This window comes from Anastrepha ludens, chromosome 2, assembly GCF_028408465.1.
Source record: "Anastrepha ludens isolate Willacy chromosome 2, idAnaLude1.1, whole genome shotgun sequence".
Classification (NCBI taxonomy): domain Eukaryota; kingdom Metazoa; phylum Arthropoda; class Insecta; order Diptera; family Tephritidae; genus Anastrepha; species Anastrepha ludens.
The window spans coordinates 104486498-104504711 of NC_071498.1; the positions used below are offsets into that span (position 1 = coordinate 104486498).

General features: G+C 36.2%; 1 protein-coding gene and 1 long non-coding RNA gene across 4 annotated transcripts in view; one reads left to right on the forward strand and one right to left on the reverse strand.

Annotated features, from left to right (window-relative positions):
• LOC128855001 (uncharacterized) overlaps window positions 1–8915 on the forward strand; it is a 31418-nt gene extending 22503 nt beyond the window's left edge. Inside the window, exons 1-4 of one of the 2 annotated variants that reach the window (XR_008453665.1) lie at window positions 7131–7291; window positions 7359–7953; window positions 8135–8407; window positions 8464–8915. This is a non-coding gene — a long non-coding RNA (uncharacterized LOC128855001). Of the gene's footprint in view, window positions 1–7130; window positions 7292–7358; window positions 7954–8134; window positions 8408–8463 lie in introns of those variants that run through there. The other variant, XR_008453664.1, reaches the window with a different exon arrangement.
• Window positions 1–18214, reverse strand: part of LOC128855000 (protein serrate) — a 147831-nt gene that overhangs the window by 67357 nt on the left and 62260 nt on the right. The window lies entirely within an intron of this gene.

An 18214-nucleotide genomic window follows, 5' to 3' on the forward strand; every position in this document is an offset into this window, starting at 1 on the left:
AAATTTTCATTGCATATAAAATGAACCCCAAACAGAACAAGTTACGGGTGTTTTTTAGGCATATAGAGCTTTTAGATATTTGATAAGCTAAGTCTTCCCTTCGACTTAGTTCCTGTTTATGTTATTTTTACAATCTGAGTAAAATTTTCAAAGCTATAAACTGTGAAATTGTAAGAAAAATGAGACTCAGTTGAGATTTGATGGGTATCGGTTTAAAAAAAAAATGATGTATGGTGAAAAAATGTGTCATATTTTGAATGGAATCGGTAACTCAGTAAATTTGAATTGACGCAATGAAAATTCACCTCAGCACATTTAACTACCACATTTGACTCATTGTTACACTCATTTGTATCACAAACTCTTTTTTTATATACATATGTTATACATACTTATATATACACCTTGACTCCTATTTCGAAGATTCGTGCTAAGTTTGCAATTTAGATCGCAAATTAAAGGGAATTTGAAAACATTGTAGCGGACTCATTGATATGCATGTGGCAATGTGCGCTTACAAAACCGTATGGTAAACTTTTGCTCATGACGGTCTGTTGACCGCTACATGCAATAAACTGAGCATATTTTCCACTTGTTATCCTGAGCCGTGGGTATTACTAATGGGTGGATGGTGGGTGACCTATATATAAGTGTTGATTTACTTGAAATTTACATAAAATCAATATTTTCGCTAAAATAAAATCTAAGCAAATTACAGGACACTAACTAAATGACTTATTTTTACTTTTCTGGTTTGAAGTATTTTGCCTGTGTGTGGCGAAGAATTGCACTTATTTACCATGCAAATCGCTATGCCGAAGTGAGAAAATTATATGGAGAGAAATGCGACATGTCTGAAAGATGAGCCACGGGACATCCACTGAGTTACATTTGCTTTAGATGGAAGTTTGAGTTACAAGTCTGTTACAATGGGACCTTGTAAAACGTATAGTGGGCCACACTCAAAATATTTCGACAAATACAAAAAAAACAGATGTTATTGTCATGAAAGCAAATATTATAAGTATATTATATTTTGTTGTGTAAAAAGAAGTGTTTATTTGTTGTGAAATGTATTATAAAATTTATACTTATTGAAGGGTTTTAATTGAATGTAAGGTAGTCGTAGAAGGTAGAAGCCAGGCCTTTTCGACATTTCTTCTGAGATTGCATTTGAATTGACTTTTAGACTAATGGAATACTTATGAAGGGTCTTTCAATAGTGACGCCTAGATGTAAGTAGTGAATAATTCCTAAATGGTACTTTTTTTAAGTCATATTTGATAATAAAACGATAGAACCACGCCTTAAAATTATTCAAAGTTTTCATGAAAATAGTCGATCTTTAAGGTCAACATATCGCAAAAATCGTGATTTTTTTTGGTGAAAACAAGTGCCAGAATGAGTCGATCATTCAAAGTTGGTGAGAGAATTTCAAGTAACTGATTCTGTCGAGGATAGAAAAAGGAGTGGCAGACCAAAAACTGGACGTTCTGTTGAGAATATGGCTGTTGTAGTGCAAGAGACGTTCATGAATCGACTGCTTGGCGGATTTTACGTGGCACTCAGATACAATGCTCAATATTCATGGCAGGCATTCAAATGATGCCATTTTTCACATATAATTGTTAAAAATCATATTTTGAATAAAAATAGTGGAACCTGAAAAAATCAAAAATTTAGATTTTAACGTTAAACGTTTTCTTTAATTTGAAAACATCGTCTAGATGCGTGTTTTGAAATACTCTTCTTACACCATACGGCAAAATAAACGTTTTTCTGGGTATTTTTAAAGATTGAGTCATAAGCAAAAAAGTAAACTCCCCGGTTTTAAAAGCCATCCCCCAATTTCGCCAGCCCCTAAACACCATGTTTTTTTTTGATTTTTTACAATAAAGGTATGAAAAATGGTTTCTGTTTTGTTGTATATTAATAAAACATTCAAAAGTATTACTAATAGTAACTGCTTTTTGTTAAATGTGTTGTTTATAGAAAAAAAATTATTTTTTTCGTTTTAAAAGTTATTTTTTCCAAGTTTTATACGAGTATATTATACAAAGTATTTAAGTATACATTTCAAAGGAAAGAGCGTTTAATCAGTTTTAAAACTACATAATTTTCTTAAAAATTGGCTGAAAAGTTTTTAAAATATAAGGTTTTTAATTTTTCGAAGATCGGATTTTTGTCCCCTAATAAAATTTTGTGCGAAAATGTGATATGCTATTTGAAAAAATGGAGTAAGTGGATCTCGACCATATTTTTTTTTTTTTAGTTATTTACACAGATTAATTTAAAATAATTTTTTACCTAAGTCCCTATTTCGAACTTCGAAGGCCCATATCTCGACTTCGGATAACTTCAAAAAACCTGAATCTTAAAAAAAAAATTGGTTTGGTCCAATACCAAGCCGAATGCTGCACAGCATTATAGATGGGGAAACAAAAAGTTTCGAATCATTTGACTACACCGCTCATCACTGATAATAACGTTTTGGAAGTGTTTTGGATTTAGTTCTGAAAATATATTTATTTAAAGTAATGCTTCCAGCAAACAAATACCATTAAAAAGTTTAAGAGCAGCGGTAACTGATTACGATAGCTGTTCTGAAGAAAATCCGATCATTTGCTTGCAATATTGTTTTACTGAGGTCTGTGAATAAGTTTCTAATATTTGCATATAAACGCTGCTCGGCTTTAAGTTTTTGCATGACAATTCACTAATCGGATATGTCAGAAATGTTTTGTTTTGTCAATACGTATAACAGACATCCCTCTCTCGAGTTGTATACATTTAAAGAATCAACACCCATTTATCATGTGGTTTAAAAAAATCAACACCTCACCGAGAGACCTAATTGTATCAGCCGTTGAGTTGCCAACATTTGTCATGACTACACACAAATTTGATTACCTTTGCAACAGATCATATATCAAGTCATAAATCATTGATGGTATTGATGCTCTAGCAGCTACACGAAATGCCTTTAGCTGTCTTCGAATGCATTTTTAATCAAAATGCTTGCAAACACGACACATATAGACATATGTACATACATATGTATGTATGTATGTTACTATGCACAAACATTTTGTTCAATCGAAAAAGGAATAAAAAATTCAAATCATTTTTGTTGTTTGTACCAAATCACTGTTGTTTGAGAAGTTTTATAACTTCTCTTAAATTTTTGCTCTTTTCCCTTCTCCTAACTCTAATCGAATTTAGTCGAAATAAAGGCCGTAAAGTTTAATATCTTTGTGTGGGCTGAATGGGCTTGTTATCACATTTTTGTAACGCCATCATCAACTTGCATTTACACACACACACACACATTTATGCTTATTTATGTACGAGTGTGCAAACACAGAGATGATTATGTATTTTGTTTTTTTTTTTTGGTATTTTTTTGTTTTTGTATGCAGCTACACATGTTCCTCATCAGACAATTTAGTACCTCATTTCATGAGCCAGAAAAGAAACGACGAAAAAAATCTCTTTATATAGGCGTTAAAAGAAAAACGCTTGCAACTCGCTCGAAATATGCTTTGAGTAAATGATTTAACGAGTGAATGGGTCATGAAATGCAAATTTACAAAGTTGTAAATGTAAATTAAACGAAGATTATAATCTCATTCGGCTTGTTAAACTATTGCATTTTGGTAGTCAAACGATTTCGAATTAATGTAGAAATTATGGCGTGGTTGGGGGTTTATTTGAAAATGTATACCTTTCTGGGGTATCAAATTTTGTTAAACATTTTTAATTAAAATGCGATTGGTTTGTGTGTGAGTGCGCAGGTCGCCTTGAATTATAGCTAAGAGCTGGTGAAATTCAAATTAGTTGGAAAATGTAAAAAAAAAAACGAAGTTTCGGGCGCAGGCATGTGATCTATTTTTCCTTCTCACTACTACTGCTCTTTCTGCCCTCTACGCGTGATGACTAAGTGCACCTTCTTTTCCATCAATTGCGTTATTTGCCCATCGAAGAACCCATTTACCATCGCACGCATTTAAATCGCAATTAATTCGAGACATAAAATGTTCACATAAAATACCCAAATAAAGAGTCAGGAAGGTTTAATTTAATTAAATGGGTGTTGTTGTGAAATTAAACGAATAAACACGAATTTCGATTGTGTGCTAACCACATTCGGAGTTAAATGCTAAATGTTAATGATACAATTTGCAAGCCAAAGGCGTGCCGCCCGAAAAGACTCAGTCACACCAATAATACAAAAAAAAATGCGACAAAAGTACGAAAAAGTAACATTAAATTTAAAACAAAAACAAAAAAAAGCATAAAGATAAATAAATAAATGAAAATGAGACTGAACTGCAAATGTTAAGTGGCAGTTGGAAAGCAGTTGTTTCTCTTAATCTTCAGCGCACTCGTACGGAATGCAACGCATGCGCAAATCACATAAATAAATTGATTTAACTAAATGCATACACACATCACACCTTGCTACAGTTTTCAGAGTGGCAATTAAATAAATAAACAGAAATGGCCATGGGCGCATTGTATTGACTGAATTTTAACGAAATGGTTCACGTAAATTGTTTTGCTTTATTTTTAAAGGTACTGAAAAATGTTAAAAAACACACTTGCGTTTTTTTTCTTTTTGCTGAATATAATGCACTGTTTAGTCACATAACTCAGAGTTTGCTTAGTTTCCGGATAGTGTAGTAAGTTGGCTGTTAACCCGAAATATATTCCAGCAAGTTTTTGTAAAACATGCTACAGAAAGTTGATAAAATGTGTATGGTTTTTATAAAACTAAAATAAACAATTAATATTTATTTCTTAAAGCATATTAAGCATAACTGTATATACCGTAGAAACTCGATTCGTGCACGTAATGAAAACCGGGCTCGGTGCAAGTTTGTCGCAAATACTGGGGTTTTTTCCATACAAATTAAAATAGGTTTTTCACTGAGAGCAATCAAAGTGTATCTGTTTTTATTATACCTATATTAATTAAATACACTTTAAAGCGATAAGTTTCATTTGAAATTAAAGAGATTTACGATTTTGGTTTGCTTTGTGCACACTCTCTTGTTCAGTACCACAAAGTTTCAGAGCATCTACAGCGTCATAACATCGCTTAAGCAAGCATTGTTTTGCTCTGCCCAATCCAAGCATATATTTAATGCTGATATCGCCTCCTCCAATGTTATTTTATTCGTATGGAAATCGTAAGGAACGCGAACCTTTTCCGACTTTTTCATCGTCTTCACTACAGTATTCCTCATTTAAAGCTGTAGGTACTCGTAATGAGGTTCAACAATCCATTACTCGATTTCGAATTGGAAGACTTGCTGCAATGAAGTAAAGTTGCAATGAATTGAATATCGGATGCATCATCAGCTATCCGTAATCGTAACTCCGAAAGAGGAATGATATCGTCACAATCCTAGTCAGACGCTTTTTGAAACGATAATGAAACAATAACTGAATTGAAGTTTCAGTAAAAGCATCCCATAAAGCAAAATTATCGCAGTAAAGGTGTAAAGCCTTAGGCGGCCACCGTAGCCGAATGGGTTGGTGCGTAACTACCATTCGGAATTCAGAGAGAATGTAGGTTCGAATCTCGGTGAAACACCAAAATGAAGAAACAACAAATTTTCTAATTGCGGTTGCCCCTCAGCAGGCAGTGGCAAGCCTCCGACTGTATTTCTGCCATTAAAAAGATCTTCATAAAAACTATCTGCCGTTCGTAGTCGGCTTGAAACTGTAGGTCCCTCCATTTGTGGAACAGCATCGAGACGCACACCACAAATAAGAGGAGTAGCTCGACCAAACATCCAAAAAGGGTGTATGCACCAATTATATATATACATATACAATTATATATATATATATATAAGAGTATCCCATTCACTAGCCAAAAATCATCCCTATACTAGCCAGGTCGGTATTTCCCAGTGACTCATCGATAGTTTCTCCACGCGGAACAATGTGACTTAAGAGGGGTTTTTTGTAGTTCAATTTAGTAAGCCTTATAACGTTTTGATCCATCGGCTGTATTAGAGTCGTACAGTTGGAAGGAAAGCATATTACCGATATTTGGTCGTCATAGCTCTTTAACTCGCTTTTTTTTTGGGATGGTATGGAGGAGAATCAATAAGGAAAAGCGATTTTTCCGGAAGCGGGGGAAAACTTTTATCTGTTTATTTAAACAATTTTTGACTAAAACAGGATTCTTTGTTTAGACAAAAAATTAACATATATCTGGTACAAGTGTTCTGTGACATCATTCTTCAAGGCTGAGATCATCCAAGCACTTTTATTTCCTTTATCAGTAACATTTTTGAAAGAACGCGGATTCGCCGATTTCCCAATAACCATTATTTTTCACTTTATGATTTCTGAGCGAAAGTTTCTTTTGAGCGCACAACTGTGTTATATTCCAAACCTCTTTTTAAAGCTTGAAACCCAACCATTACTAGCATGGAAGCCTCAAGACTTTTCCTGCATTTTAGCATGTTATAACTTGACTTTCTCTTTAGCATATCGCTTGTAATTGGTAAGTTTTTAGCTCTTTGATTCGCCTACCAATTGAGCAACGCCTTTTCCATTTTTGGAAACTCAGAAATCTTAAGAATTTTTCTTTTACCTGGAGCAGATTCAGATCGTGTAATGAACTTCTATATGGACTGCTAATTTTTTTTAATACCAGTTATTATTGTTCTATGCACGTGAATGTTGCTAGTTAATGCATTTTTAGAAATCCCCGCATTTCATTTGTTCAAAATGTCAGCTTTTTTTTCATTGTAAGCAGCCCTGCCATTATGAGACCACACAATGCAAAAGTTAACGCAAAACTGTCATTTCGTCAGCAAATGAATTAAACTTTACTTCCTCTAAATTCATTCAGCTAATTCAATTAAAAAAATGCCATTACCAGAATGACATCGACGGTACTTCCCCAAATATTATTCTCCAACATATATCGGAAAAAGACCAAAACAGAAAGACAAAACAAAAAATTTTGCAAGTATCGAAGTAAAAATATATGATGGCCTTCACCCATTTCACCTACCTAGTCCCTAGATTCATGCATTCGAAATTCTCAACAAAACTTTTTGAAAATATAATATTACAGATTCCTGATGTAACTGCATAAACGCATTTCTAAAATAAGCATAAAGTATAATATATATAACACACACATCCATAGTCATAAGCTGTGTTGTGGAAAAAAGCTGACGGCAACTCATCATAAATAGTTGAAATGCTTATAAGTACAATATATTCAATTTATTTTAATGACAGAAACTTGCACGAATATTTTGTAAGTTGATATTCTCATACAATAAATATTCATGGCTCTTTTAAAGGGACTTTTTTTTTTGTTTTAGTTTGCAAAAATAATTTCAGTGTTGAGTTTTCTAAACGACCAAAGCAAAGTCAGACGTGACCGGAAGCATCGACAAGCAATACATCGAAAAAGAAACATTTTCGAAAACTTTACGAAAAAAAAGCATTCTTGCAACGCAACTAACATAGCGAATCTGGCATTGGACTTTAGCGCTAGGCAACTCAGAGTGCAGCTTTCCAACTCTACATACACCTGCATATAGTATTTAGGTACAAATAGGTACCTGAAAATTCCTTTTGCCACTGCAGACAAATAGTTGCAACAAAAACCAAGTGAATTCATATTATAATTCCGCGCAGGATCCAACAAGTACTTGTAAAGAACTGACCAGCAGAGCAACGCATCGAGATCAATGGATTCGTCCGGAAACAACAGCAGCAACAACAAATTCCAATATATTGTAGGTAAAAGTAAGAACAATAGCAACAAAAACAGCAGACTAAAAAAAAGCAACAAGACTACGTGTTGGCGCAAAAACTATTGAATCGATCGCGCACGATCGCAAATGCGACAAAGTCGCTCACCAACGCCAACAACACGACAGGAACAATGGACTTACAATCATTCAAACATAGGTATGTATTTATGTATATGCACACATTCATACATATTTGGTGCATGCATATGGTTGCAGTAAGTTTAGCTACGAGTATGTTTGTATGTATGTATGCAGGCATAGCAACGTAAGCGTACGTGTAAAGTCGTTTTTGCTACGTGTTGCCGCTTTTTTCCTTGTTTTTCATACTTTCGCTGCAGTGGGATCATGAATATTAAAAAGTTTAAATATGAGTAACGAGTATTTTAAAAAATAATACGCAAAAAGAGGCAGGGTATACACGTTAAAGGGAGCTGAAAGAACAATGCAACAAGTGAAGCGCCATGCACGTGCAAGTGTTCCCTCGCAGACTGAAAGTGCTGGGATTCAAATAGCGCAGACAAGTTGTGTACGAGTAGAAGGGGATGCTTGCAGCTTTAGCTGAAAAAGCAACAGCCTAGATTACATTAAAAGCGTGATTTGTGAAAAACGAAGTGAGCAATTTATTGATTTTATTTTTCATTCAGATTAAAATGATTCTTATCTCTAGGTGAGTAGTTTTCTTCAGCTTTGAGAAGGCGACCAAAGAGTTTGGTCTGGCGGTGATCGAAGACATAACACAGCATATATGTACCTTCCTACTATCAACAAAACAGTCCGTCCCTATTGGCATTGGCTGTAATGACTTTGGAACTGTAAAGGATAAGAACCAACATTACTGCTACACAGCTGCATATAACCACGGCGGGCACTGTAACCGAATGGGTTGGTGTGTGACTACCACTCGGAAGTGCACAGGTTCGAAACTCCGGGCACGAAACACCAATTGGTAGAAAAAGGTTTTTTTAATGGCAGGCTATGGCAAACCTCCGAGTGTATTTCCACCATGAAAAGGTATAAAAACCCAACTGCGGCTCGGAGGCGGCGTTAAACTGGAGCTTCTTCCATTAGTGGGAAAACATCAAGGCACGCACTTCAAATAGGAGAGGAAGCCTGGACAAACACCCCAAAAAAGGTGTAAATGCAAATAACAAATAAGTACGTATAGGTATATTTGTATATGTGACCAAACCAATTGCTACCTATAGTGTCCTTGCAGACCCCATTTAGATCTCCCTATCCTATCTCTTAGTCTTTAGTGCAGTGATGAATATTACGTGTTTGCTTTAAAAAAAATCTCAGGCCATCGGCAATTTTATTCTATTTCAGCCACACATAGTAGTCAATCCGCAAGAGAATTTAGCTCCATCTCATAACAATTTTTGTACAGCTTACAGCATAAACTTTTTGGTTAAACTTGCCTTAGTTTACTTCAGATGTTACGTCTAAATCGAGTTCAAGTAACTTTACTATGTATCTTCTGCCACCTATGTATAATAAACGTTTGTGGCCCCTACACAGTGCATATTTTTGAGCCTCTTTTCAAAAATTAGTTGAAAGTTAATCAAAAAGATCAGTTAATTTTAACCAAAAATTTAGAGCACCATTGAAACAAAAACGAATCCAATTTGTTTTTTCACAGAGGCAAAATATGGACAAAATCCTATCGAAAAAATTATTTTACATCAAAAATGACATCCACAAAAAACAAAAATTTAATTTTGAACCTCTATATATCGCTTATTACTCAATATATCATCCTGCTCTTTTGCATGATATACTAATATACTTATATACAAGTAGACCTATTTTATCGTATGGCTCGGCGGTTTGGTGGAAAGCTCTAAAGAGAGATTACAACATCAAATTACTTGGCAGAATACAAAGATCAGCCTGTGCAATAACAGTCGGTGCAATCAGATCATATCCTAGGGAGGCTCTTAACGCACTGACACATAACTTATTCGGGTAGATCTACATATCAAGAATATGGCAACCATTAGTGCATTTAGGTTAAATGAAGCGGGTCGCTGGAAAGAAAAAACGTATGCCCATGCCAGTCTATTACTGCGACAAACATTCAATAGAAACTTTGCCAGTTTATACAGATGCTCCAAAATGGAATGTGATGTTGGAGCAGGTATATGTTCTCATAGACTTAAAATTGAAAAATCTGTACATCTGAGGAGGCTTGTAGGTTACTAATCACAGATTTCTCTTTTAAGGGCAATAGTTCTATTCCTTCGGATAGCCAAGCTGAAATCCAGACACTGAACTCTGCTGCAACAACCTCAAAACTGGTGGAACAAAGTAGGAATAGCCTTTCCACATTGAGTGAAAACCATAATGTTACCTTAATCTGGATCTCAGGACATCGGACCATTGAAGGTAACGAAGAAGCAGATGAACCAGGAAGAGGGGGATCTGCCATGGGTAACATTCTAGCAGAATCGGTATTCAGACCATTAGGTGCAGGCAAGAGCACAATTTCCCTAAAATACCTCCGATTTGCGGATTGTAGATGGAGAGACCAGACGACATGCAAAATCAGAACGTTACGGCCCACCTACAACCACAAACAAACGTCAACAGGGATAAACATGAAACGACGGGACGCCTGGAGACTAACGGCAGTCATAACTAGCTTTTGGTATGTCGGAGAATGTTTGATCAAAAGTCATTTGATATTGTAGGGGTAAATGTAGAAAAAATTCAAGAAATTGTAAGTGAATTTCGCGCATATCCTTGGTGCAAAGTCAATATTGGTAGAATCGAAAGGGAGTGATTCACATATATACAGGGTGAACGATATGAAGTGTTACCTATTCAAAACATCATAACTTTTTTGTGTGAAATGTTTTATTGATTTCAAAGACAAAATTGTTCAAAATTGATTACAGTTTTAACAAATGTTCACTTTAGCTCGATATAACCACCTCTTGCCTTGACTATAGCCTTCAAACGGTCAAAAAATGAGCTGCATACTGCTCGAATGTGGTCTTGAGGTATTTTGGCCCATTCTCGTATAATCACTTTTTTCAGCGCATCCATACTGGCATATTTTTTAGTCCTCACCTTGCTCTCCAAAATGGACCAGATGGAATAGTCCATCGGATTTGCGTCTGGCGCATTCGAAAGCCATTGTGTGGACGAAATGAAGTGTGGAACATGATTTTTTAACTATTCTTGGTTCACACGAGCTTTATGAGACGGTGCCGAGCCCTGTTGGAACGTCCATGGTCTACGACCGAAATGTTTGCGTGTCCACGGCTCTAAAGCAGCTTCTAAACCATTTCCCTGATAATAAGTCGCATTCACTTTGACACCAGGAGAGCGTCCATCAGCGGTCACTGCGGCCCAAACCATTACTTGCGATGGGAAATTGCTTCGAGTGGCCATACGTAGGCTCAAGTTCTCGTATGAGCGTTCGGTCAAGTAAACACGATCATTTTGAGTGTTTATGAACTGCTAAATTGGGAAATTTTTTCATCAGATAACACAATGTTAGGATATTCGCCACGTTCGTGCAAGCGCAACAACTCCTTTGCTCTTTCGCAGGGAACTGTTTTTGCTAGGAAGATCGTGTGCTTTTTGTAACTTGTGAGCCTTGACCTTGAACTCATTTTTCAATATGCGTCGAATGCTGTCTTGCGATATTTTCAGTTCTTTGGCCATTTTTCTTCCACTTCGACGTGGATTTCGTTCAAGTCGAGCCTCCACTTTCCTAACCATTTCTGGCGTTGTTGCGGTTTTTTTGGTCCACCTCCATAGCGTTTTGCAATGCTACCAGTATTATTGTAACGTCATATAGTGCGATACACAAACATTTTATTCACTTTGAGGTGACTGAGCTCACGAACAATGGATGGTTGTGATTTTCCAGCCAAATATAATAAAACGCAATCACACTATTACGTTTGAATTCCATCAAAGAAAAAAAAATTCAACAAAACTGAGACGCAAATGCTTTTGATGGCTTATTGAACTGTCATTAGAACAATTTTGACGTTGATGTCAAGAGATGTTTTACGGATACAAGCAGTGTGAAGTTGGTAACACTTCATATTATTCACCCTGTATGTATATAATTGGCGCGTACACCCTTTTTGGATGTTTGGCCGAGCTCCTCCTCCTATTTGTAGTGTGCGTCTTGATGTTGTTCCACAAATAGAGGGACCTACAGTTTCAAGCCGACTCCGGCAGATATTTTTATGAGGAGCTTCTTCATGGCAGAAATATTTCGGAGGTTTGCCATTGCCTGCCGAGGGGCGGCCGCCGAGTGATATACTTTGAGTAAAAACTGGATAAAACTATCACGGTCATGTGTACCGTCAGCAACGTATTGGCAGAAAAAATACGCCCAGAAAATGCGTTTAGATACGAGTGCGCAATTTTCCAGCGGTCTCACGTTGCCACACTGGTTAAAAACTATTTTCAAAACTGTATATAGGAAGACTTAGTGCACCCGCAGTATTAAATAGGCCTGCCAAATACTAATTTTCAAAAATGGTTTTTCACCGTTCACTTCAAATGAGGATATGGAAAAATGGATTAATACTTTTTTGATCTTAAACGTAAATTTTTTATTTTGTTTTGTACAGTATACTAAAGTTAACAGAAAGTTAGAAGACAGAAAACTGATAACGAAAACATTGGATATTATACTCCATGATGTGTAATTGAAATAAGGCCAGGGCACAGTGCATTTAGAAATATAATCTGCTTTCTGATCCATTAACCTGACGATTTTGGTGCGCATATCGATCACATCTCTTGTTTTGTACATAACTTGGGCTTTCAATAAGTTCGTTCGGTTCGTTCAATAAATCAGAAATCCGAATACTTGGTTCATAAAATCTGAATCAGTGCTCGGTTATCACCGATAATTTCAGAGAAAAAGGATCAGCAGTGCTCGCTACCAGACCTACGGAAAAGTAGGGTTCCTCATATCCATATCAGCGTCTGACCTAGTCTTTATTTCGGTACCAAAAAAATGCTCATAATATTTAGAATTGAGTAATGCTCGTTGTTCAGGACACAATTAATTTGGCCTCAAAAGTTTTGTTGCTGAGCCGTCGGAATGAAGAGAGGCGATTCGAGCCTACTCGAAATTAAAAAAAAGGAAGAGCACAAGAAGATAACTCTTACCTTTCAAAGAGTCGGAATGCAGAAAAGATTTGAATAATTAGTGTCGGAAAAGACGCTCGGTCACATTGTATGCTCTCTAAGAATTATAAAGTTTCTCGGCTTCTGCGCTATTTCAACTTCACCCCGCCTACAACTTGTAGATCGGATGTCGAACATTGGAAAATCAACAAACTCTCTCCTCAACCTAACAACCCCATTCAACTAAGCACCAGTGAAGCATCGAAACAATCGAAACTCAAGTGTTGGCAACTGAAGTGTCATCGTGTAGTCAGTCAGTGAGTCAGTCAGTCAAGCAGAAGCAACTGCGTCGAGCCGAACACCCAGCCAACCGGTGAAGCAGTCAACTAAACAACCGAAAAACAACAAAAAAAAGTGTACAGCAGGTAGTGCAACTGTTACTGCTGAGCTCAATTCCATCTTCGAAAAGAAAATCAAATTGAGAAATGAAACCACATTTCTCAAGCAGCCACTTCAATGGGAGTAACTACAATACAACAACATTAGGCATTATTGCCACTAGCACTGTCCCTGTTGGTGTGCGTGGAACTGCTGTTGATGCTGCTGTTATCAACTTTGTTGCTGGAAGAGCGAGGATGATGTAAAGTGTTGCTGTTGGTTAGATGCCGGCAGCTCTTGGCCTCATTATTGTGTAGCTGACGGTGAATGTTGTTACAATTTTTATTATATTATTATTATTTTTTTTATTGTTGCTGCTGTTGGTGATTCTCGCCTTTGGTTGTTTGGTTGCAGCTCTTAAGAGAATCATCAGCAACAGCATAAAACCACTTGAGACTTATGTACCAACAAATATTGTCAGGGGCTTGCGTACGCACGTACCTACATACTTGCCTATCTACTTATACATATGTGAATTAAAATAAAGACAACAATAAAAACAATTATAAGCGATCTATATATGAGTGTAGACACACACTCGGGCATTAAAATTTGTCAAGTGTTATTTTTGGCTAGGCTGTGATTTCTGTTGGAGAACAGTTAGATGGGATTTTGAGTGGAAATAATTCATAATTTGTTTATCGTTTTTTATAATGACAGCAATGCGCTTATTTGAGTTGTCATTGTCACTGATGTGAAAGTACATACTCGGCTGCAGTTCGGCAAATCAAACAGAAGTCAGTGGTGAAATTTTTGAAGTTCCGGTTTACTTGATCAAAATTGTATATATACATTTTTTTCAACTCAATGGAAGTTTTTGGAAACTCCTTAATTTCAAAAATCAATAGAGAGAGAGAAAACAAAATCAAGAAAGAAAAAATAAAGCCAAAACAAATTAGTCTCAAAAGCTCCAAGCATATAATTTGTTGGAGTACAACTTTTTTCTGACTACTTGCATGTGAATTAAATACATGCAACAAATCAACGCGAAGGTGACTTATATAGGAGTTTTCATTAGCCTCTTTTGAAATTAAATAAAACGAACAGTTTAAGAAAAATTGTTCTTTTTCATATGATTCCAAACTATTTGTAATACAATTTCGAGCAAATGATCGCTGTAGATCGGGCATCGAGGTGGACCATATTTGGAAAAGTGCCTGCTTCTTGCGCAACTCTGCAGTAATAAGGACGATAATACGGTCGAATCAAAATCTTCACCAAAAAGTGAATCTCTGAGGTTTAAAGACACCTCGGCACGCCGAATCTGGCAATATACTTAACCAGATATGAGATTGATTGATAGAGCGCTCATTTTGATAATAAATTTCAACTCGTTGCTAAAATCGTGTGTAGTTCATATAGTGTTCTTTATATATAAATATAAATATATAAATATATATATATAAATATATATATATAATAGGCGCGTACACCCTTTTTTTGGCCGAGCTCCTCCTCCTATTTGTGGTGTGCGTCTTGCTGTTATTCCACAAATGAAGGAACCCACAGTTTTAAGCCGACTTCGAACAGTAAATGGTTTTTTATGAGGGGCTTCTCCATGGCAGAAATACACTCGGAGGTTTGCTATTTCCTGCCGAGGGGTGACCGCTATTAGAAAAACTTCTCTTCATTTTGGTCTTTCACCGAGATTCGAACCTACGTTCTCTCTGAATTCCGAATGGTAGTCACGCACCAACCCATTCGGCTACGGCGGCCGCCACATTTTATTTTGACAGTAACAACTATTTCACGCTGGAAATCTTGATAGCAAGTCAGTATCATATTTCTCATATCTCAAAATGCATCGCCTTACGGTTGAATAACTTAATTCAAAGCCAATGTAGTATATCCCATTTGCATTTATGAAAACGGGCATTTATTAAAACGAAGTCAAAATCATCTTTTTTGACGTAGTGAGTTTTTATCTCGGCGAGTTTTTATCTTCGGATGCGGCATAAAACGATGTCACACCGTTTCTGGAAAACAGCAAGACGCACATCACAACTACAAAACATCCAGAAAATGGTGTAAAGGCAAATAATATAAAATACATTATATTTATATATGTATATATGTTAGAAAGCAAAATTGCCTCATCTGGGGAGTGGAAAGCCTACACGTGATCATTGAAAAGCCAACGCCTCCTCAGAGAATGACAGTTTGATGCGATTTTTGAGCGACGGCATGTTTTACCCATTTTTCTTTGAAAATGTTGCCGGAAACGCCATTTCGATTAACGCCGATTACAGCAGAGTGTCATGAAAAACTATTTTTTTTTGTGGCTGGAAATTGAAGGCATGCACTTAGACGGCTTTGGGTTTCAGCAGGATGGCGCGCCATGTTCGGCAAACATGTTATCAGCTACCTCAGAGGTATAAATTCGTCTCCTCGAAGCTACGATTTCACGCCTCCCGATTTTCTTTGTTTTTGTTATGCGAACAATACAGCGACGAATGCGCATATTGAACCAGCCATTCGTGAAAGAGAGCTAAAACCCATTACTAGGTTAACAAAATGAACCACTGCGAACCTAGTGGAGGTCATCAGATGAATGAAATCGGGTTCCATACGTAGTGGAAATGCCTGGTCTTTCCAATAAAACCTATAATATACCGAAAAACATTTTATTTTGGTTTTTGTTTTATTTATATATTATATGTACATCGTCACTCCTTTACTATCGTCAAATGTGACAACTAGAGTTCCATTAAAATCCCCTATACACCGTAAAATTTCAAGTGCACCTATTGAAAACCCCTTTATTTATTTTCATGATTTTACAAACACACTCATAAACACATACACACATGCCTGCGTATATTATTATATTCAATTACTTCGCATGCTTAATATTGCTTGAATAAATATGTTACCTCTAATTGATAACTACTTTTTTTACGTGGTCAATGTTCGCTTTCAATTTGAGTCCATCAACATCTGCTAAAAGCCTATAATTCGTTTAGTCTGTGCATGCGTCACCACCTTAACGCCTCTTTCAACAAACACCGCACTTTTAGACACGTTTCTACATAAGAAAAAACTTGCATATAAAAAAAGACTTGAATTGAGGCTGGTAACCTAACATTAACTTGTCCAATTAATGTAACATGATAGTAATTTGCCTACACGAAAAAAAAACAAACAGTGTCAAGAAATGTTTGTCGAAATCATAAACAGAACACCAAAAACAAAATAGGTACCAATGAAAACTGAAAACTACACACATACACCCATGTTTGGCCTCAGAGGTACATTCGCAATAATGCATACAGAATTTTATGAACTCATCAAAGAGAAAACAGTAAAAAATACGAAAATGTTGGTTATATATTACAAACTCTTTTGAATGGATAAATTATATGTTTGTACCTGTACGCGCGCGAAGATGAATTAAAATTTAAGAAATTTCAATATAAAATTCCTGGGTGACCTTAGACTTGTTTTTGATCAACTCTCTCTTCAGCTTCTGTTTCTGTTTTACGATTGCGCTTGCACTTACCGCTGAATAAATTGCGCAAGTTGGACTACTTGTCACCCCAACAAACAAAAAACACAAAGCAACATCAGGTTAAGTCACCTATTATTAATATAAGAAAAGGCCTATTCTTTGCTCCAAAATATATTTAAGCATACAACCCATGCCACGTTGCTCTTGCGTGGATTACATTATTAGTCGACTTTTTCTAACCTTGGGTTGATATGAGAACTGTTATAGTCTTATGTTAATATTACTCGAAAAAAGAGACATGCTTACGGAGTGATTTCGCTCTGAATACCACTGTGGTTTGGGATCCATACAAATAAAATTAAAAAGTAAGGAAAATATATCGACATATCTCAAGCTTTTGATCGCTTTTGGCATGATGGCTTAGTCTATAAAATAAAAGACACTACCAATAAATTATTAGGTACATATTTATTAAGTCCTACCTCGAAAATCGACATTTCTTTGTCAAACAAGGCGAACACAGTCTGAACTAGGTGAAAATTGGTATAACCCAAGACAGCTTCTGAAAAAACAATAGTCGGAACGTTTGCGAATGACACTGCAATACTCACAATTGACTTCCATTCCCCATGCGGACTCCCAAAAACTCCAGAAAGGACTTGATAAAATAACTCATTGGTTGACAGAGTGGTGCATTAAGTCAAACGAGACAAATTCTTCCCAAGCCACTTTTACCCTAAATCGAAAAACTTGCCCACCCGTTAAGCGCAATAATACAATTATCCCCAAACTAGCAACACAAAATATCTCGGCATGCATCTTGATAGCAAACTTACATTGAAAACCAAACGGAAGGGAATAACACTTAGAAGCCTATATTGGTTAGTACATCAAAATTCTCATGTTTCTTTCGAAAGTAAGCTCAGTATGCTTACTCAGTTGTCTTGGAACCGATATGGAGATATGACGAACATCGAAATATTTCAAAGATTCCAGTCGAAAATCCTTAGTTATTACATCACAATGCACAAATTCATAGAGATCTCAAATTACCCACAATAATTGAAGAAATTAGAAAATCGCCCACATCACACAACACACGACTCCAATCGTACTCAAATCCTCTTGCCAGTCGTTTCTTTCTCGTGCTAACCAGCACCAGTTGGATGCACCAAGTGAAGCCAAGCCATTCTGTACCTTATCTTTCCAACGTGGAAGAGGCCCTCTTCTTCCTCTGCTCCCACCAGCTGGCACTGCACGCATATTTTCAGAGCCGGAACGTTTTTTTTAGCTGCATGAGATCTATTGATATTGATTACCATGATTTGATAGCTGAAAATGGCAACTGCATTAACAATTCGGTTCAGTAAAAATTGATAAATAATCATGAATCGTTTAACGTTTTGAAATTGTGGAAATTTACTTCGAA